Here is a 6,000-nt window from a genome sequence, read left to right as displayed (position 1 = left end):
ATGAAGTGTCTGTTGGGGCCAAGGAATCTGTGAAAGGACCTTGCAAAGGCAGTGACAAAGAGCTTTCCTCTTTTCCACACAAAGATAGGCCAAAGGGGAATGGCTTAAATTGCTTCCAGCAGGGTTTAGGTTCAGCATGAAGAAAATCTCCGAGGGCGATGAGCTGCTGGAATGCATTAGGAAAAGAGACCGTGAGATCGACTCCAGGGATCTCCAAGGACGCCATGGAATGCTAATCCTTCCTTAATGGCTAAGATTTTGGTGCAATCAGAGCTAGAAACATGGATGACCTTTCAAGTTCCTTCACTCCTGTGATGAGAACAGACACTGCCCTAGAATGACAGCTGTTGTCTCCAGACCCTGCTTCCTCTAGGTCACCCAAGGTTTCTTAACTGCTGGCCCCCCTCTGCTAGCACGGGGGAGTATTGATTTGGAGAGTAAGGGTGGGGCAATGGGGAAAGAAGATTCATTTTTTTAAAAGAGGAAGGAAGGACTTACAGAAAGTGAGTCCAAGCCAGGATTCCTAGGACATGCTGACAGTTTGAATAAGGAAAAGGACAATATTGTATTAAATATTCCAAGGGGCAGGGACTATGCCAGAACTGAATCACAGGGGCCAAGGCTTCAAAGCAGGGGAAAAGGAAGGTCAAAGAAGTACATTCAGAAGCCAGACATTTCACTGATGGAGACCCATGCCTTAGCAGATGCATGCCAAAAGAGGTTGAGGAGGGAGGGAGTGTGGGAATGAGAATATGTGGGCAGACCTAGCTGTTAATGAAAAAGAACATTCAGGAACTCAAATGGGCATAGTAAGATGGATTCAAGGGCATCTTGATAATAAATCTTTCTATTACAGTTAAGCTTTCTCCTGTGGGTGGGGACTGTGACAACTTGTACTGGGGAAGGACAGCAAGTTTTAGAGCCACAAGAGCCATGTCATCAGAGTTCTACACATGGATCTGATTGGAGAGATAACCATGAAGAGTACAGATGATTGGCTGAGCTTCTCAGGCTAGTTGGAGGCTCACAGCACAGTGTTCCGACACACACATAGTATGTCTTCATCATAACAGTATATGCCTGTGGTTATCTGAATCCATTATCTGTCAGTATGACAAAATACTACAGACAGATTGACTTATAAACCAGAGAAGCTGATTTGGCCAGCATATCTGGAGCGTTGGACATCTGAAATGAAGGAACTATGGACGGTGATGCTACCACACCAGCTGCCCCTCACACCAGAGCAGAAGATATCTCATAAAGACAGCCTGTGCAAAACGAAAGCCATTCTTATAGCTAACCCACCCTGCCATAATGGGTTTAACCCATTTGTGAGGTTAGTGTTTCTCTGACCTATAAAAGAACTCACCCTTTAACACCATCACCAGCACAAATTGCAGCGTGAGTTTTGGAGGGGACATTCAAACCAGGATGAGAGATCACTTTCCCCCTTCACTTCTTTTCTCTAGACCGACTTGATTATCATTTTTAAAAAAACCATTTGCTAGAAGCAACCCTTATGTGTGGTCTAGGGTGTGGTCTAACCAATATGCAGTTATCTAGTTCATGAGTTCTGATTAAGCAAAGAGAAGTAGTTACCTTCCTTTCCCCTGTGTTTCATGGTGACATAGACTCAACACAGTGTTTGTGCTCCTGAGCTAAGTTGTAGAACTTGAACTCCAAGATGAAGAAGACAGGATTCTTGGCCTCCATCCATTCAGATATCACCATCCACCTACTCCTGGCGCCTGTGCCACAGAATAGGGAAGTAGAGGAAAGGAGGGAAATGGCTATGATCAAAGGGGTGATACCCGATATCACATTTTGTTCAACTACAAGGTCAGATACAATGGGAGAGTGTGATCTGAGAAGGCTAGTGGAAGATGTAACAACTGGAGAAGATTGAAGACCATACCAAACAACATCGCACCATGCCACATCTTATATATTGAATCACACCACACTATGCTGTACCATGCCACGCCATACTACACCATACCATAGTATACCATACCAAATATCACACCAAATCATATTACATCATAGCATACCATAATACACCACACCATACTACACCACACCAAACCACATTATACCATACCATACCCAGCTGTACTACACCATACCAAACCGCACTACACCATACTTTATCATACCACACCATACATCGTCAGACTTCACCATGCCATTTCCTTCTTCGCAGAAGCCAGTTGAGTTAGAGAAACTCAAGCATAGTACCTTAAGCTAAGATGAGGAACAAGGAGAGTAAAACTGGTTAGAAACCAACAGTCAAGCAAATGTAGAGCACCTGGCTTCCTTTCTAGAATGTTCTCCTTCTGAGAATTCAGTGCTCCCTCGGTATGGGCGGGATGACATTACTGTTGAATGGCAGGGGGATGCTAATGACCTAGGGCTGAGAGTTGCCGGACTGGTGGTCATTGTCTGAATTTTACCACTGACATTTCTAGGAAAGAATTTGGCCTTGATGATTTTGGCTGCAAAATATTGGTAAGATCACTCCCTGCTTTCCTTTTCCATGTTCATCTCCTCTGGGGCAGAGGAAAACCCCAGACACTAGCTTTCTGGTAACACAAAGAGTTTCCCATAACCATGTACTGTAAATTGCAAGCACGACCCTCCTCTTTCTCTTCCTCTTTGTTTTGTTCCCCAAGCAATATTGTAAGAGTCTGTGCAGTCTCATGAGGGACTTGGCTGGCAATCAGTGCAAGATGCTATTCCTTTGGCAGCAGTTCCAAGTGACTAGACTAATGTATTCCTTTTTTTTTTTTTGCTCAGTTTCTGCAATATTGCATTATGGTTCTACATAGCTGAGGGACTTGAAGGAGAAACCAAAGCTCAGGGAAAGGGAAGGTATAGTCTGGCAAAGCTGCCTAACCAAGCAATATGATTTTGACAGCTGGAAGTCAAGAGCCCATTCACATGTTAACAGAGCCCCTGCTGTGTTGTGTGTGTGTGTGTGTGTGTGTGTGTGTGTGTGTGTGTGTGTGTGTGTGTGCTTCTTAACAGTCAGTGGGGCTCAGCCTCTCTGGTTGATGAGGAGGCAGGTGGGGCTGTGATGAATCTATGGAGGGAGAATAAATCTGGGGCCTGAATTTATGTTCTACGTCCATCCCTAACCTTTATCCCCACCTTTGCTCTTGTGGACTCTGTCATTCAAACAAAGCCTGGCTCAAGGCAACAGGACAAACAAGATGGATTGTGAAACCTTCCTTCCTATCTCAGAGACAGAGGGAATGGACATCTAAATCCCAACACTAGCTGAGCCTTTCCAACCATCTCCCCCAATTCCTCCTGTGCAATGAGTTGGAGAGAGGGAGTGACCCTGCGAGACCAAGCCTCAGTTTCCCTGAGTTACATTATTGGGAGATGAAAATATTTTCCCCATCTGGTGAAAAACAAACAGGCCTTGGCCACATCTCCCCTGCTTGGGGCAGTTTCCGTATGTTCCTGACAGTTAGGGCTTGCTAACTTCCTCTGGCTTTGTTTTCTAAGACAGTAGAGCTGTTTTACCATGGTAGAGTTGGCTAAGGGGGAAATTTGGATCAAGTGTGTGTCCTCTGCTCACAGCATCATGGTAGTGAGCTGGAAAGGGCTGTCAGAGATCTGGAGATTTTAGAAACATAAAGCGAATTGGGTTTTGAAAACCACCGTCTAAATCCTTTGCTAAGCTGAGTACCAGGACAGAGAAGCCTTGGGCACCACCATCAGCTACCCTTAAGTCCCTAAATTGGTGCTAGCCCGTAGTACACATTCATGAGTATTTGCAGGATGAAGATCTAAGCCAGCCAGCTTGCTATGACAAATTGCATAATTGATCTCGGCTACAGTGCCAGGGCTGGGGACGTGGTGCAGTTGCCGGAACACTTGCCCAGCATGCGTGGAGGCCTGGGTTTGACCTCACAGAGTTTGCTAACACATTTATTCTTTAGTCCTTATTGTGTCATAGGACATGCTAGCTTACCTAACTCATTTATTTATTTACACACATTTATTTAAACCAGGATCTCATGTAGCCCAAGCTGGTCTTAAACCTACTTTGTAACCCAGGATGATCTTGGCCTGTTGATCCTTCTATGTCACTTAAGAGACCTGGGATTCTAGGTATGCACTGCTATACACATATTATATACTCCAGAGAATTAAGTCTAGAACCCCATGAATGCTAGGCAAGTGTTTACCAACAAAGCCCTACTCTGATTTATTTGTGACTCATCCTTTGTTTTGTTCCCTTACCCTACACTGCCATGCTGTCCTCACCAACTCACCTGTCCACATAGGCAGCTACTCTATAGCCTGCTTCCCATAGAGAGCCTGGCTGCATGTATATATCCTGGTTCACAAAGTTTTCAAACTCTGCAGTTTCCAATGTCTGGATGACTGGGGTCAGTCCGGGCCAGGTGACTTAGACTGCCATTGGCTGGGAAGTGCAAAGTGGGAAGAGTAGAGTGCCAGGCACGAGGCATGACTTGAGCATGATTGCACTTCTTCAGAGATGGTATATTGGACTCATTAACGGAAAGATCAGGGCTATTGGTCCTGGAAGTAAAGACACAGATATATTAATGTTTCTTAACAGCTGTTTCCTCTCACATGTCTGCAAGATGCCTGGGGGCATTAGGACATTGATATCTTTTCCTTTAGCCCCATCGGGAACCAGAGCATAAGTTCTGATCCTGTCAGGTGGATGGGATCCTACTTTCCCTCATCTATACCTGTGTCTATGTGTATACCTCCTCTATATCTATAGTGTTCCGCACTTCGTGAGGAGTCTTACTCAGATCTGCTGTCCCTCTGAACATAGCCACTCTTGATTAACCTGTTGTGGATGATCATATTCAGGAACTGTTCAAAGCTGCCAGATAAAACTGCTCAGTGTGGTAGCCCCAGTACAGAGCTCCCGTGGATAAAGGCCAAGGCCATTTTTAAGTAGCAGGGCCCACAGCAGTACATCTATATGAGGTGAATCCTATGGAAGGAGGTGCTGATTTGACTGTAGTCCTCATCACCAAACCCAAAGACCAATGGAACAAAGAGTAGTTCTGAGGTTAGAAGTGGGATGGAGTTACAGTAGAGCAGAGAGTGAACTGATGAATAATTCAGAATGAGTGGGAGAGCTCAGACTATGGACAAAGATGAATAGTGTCTTCACATATCAGCAAGTAGACAAGCTTTACAGAGATCCTCAGAACCTGGGCCTATTTTCTGGGCTTTAGTTAGGTGTGGGACTGAACTTCCTTATACCATCTGATGATGTGGCTGGTCTCAGAGTGAGAGCCATCCAGGCTGTTTCCAGTGTAGGCCAGGCTAAAACGTGACACATTTCATGCACAGACTGTATTTGGTTGCAAGTCTCGAATAAGACCAACCAAGACTGTCTTCCTGTCTCTGCATTGAGACAGGAAGAGAAGGCGATTCCCAGGTTTTTATTTTGTTATTCCTTCACAAGAATAGACTCTTCCCAAAGTTCAGAAACATCCTAAGAATTGAAAACCATCTTTAAAACCAAAGCATTTCTTTACTCTGTAGGAAAATCTGCTGCCACACCCACCTCTTACCTGTGCCAAGTCTGTCTGCTCCCTGCGGTCACCACATGCTTGGTGAAGTCAGGACACTTGCTGACTTGGCAAATAGATGAATGTTACAAGTGCTATTTGAAGCGTTAATCTACACTCTTTGCTCGTAGTCAAGGATGAAGCCCAGTTCATGATGTTAAGGCCACTTACAGCGGAGCCATGAGTGTGGCGATTTTGAAGATGCTTCTCTGACCCCACAGGAAAAAGTAATCAAGGTGGTCTATGGTGAATTCCTCTCATTACAGAAAAATCCCAAGTGGGGACTTTCATGCGAAGGGCCAGACTGGTCTCCAAAATATTATGAATTCCATCAAATTGGCTTTTACCTCCTGAAGAGGCTGGAAGGAGAGGAATTCAGTGTCTCTTTAAACATTGATCATTTTGGGAGAAATAGAACTGGGCT

This window comes from Rattus rattus, chromosome 1 (assembly GCF_011064425.1).
Source record: "Rattus rattus isolate New Zealand chromosome 1, Rrattus_CSIRO_v1, whole genome shotgun sequence".
Lineage (NCBI taxonomy): Eukaryota > Metazoa > Chordata > Mammalia > Rodentia > Muridae > Rattus > Rattus rattus.
The sequence above is the reverse complement of the archived record's forward strand: the minus strand, read 5'-3'. Positions refer to the sequence as shown.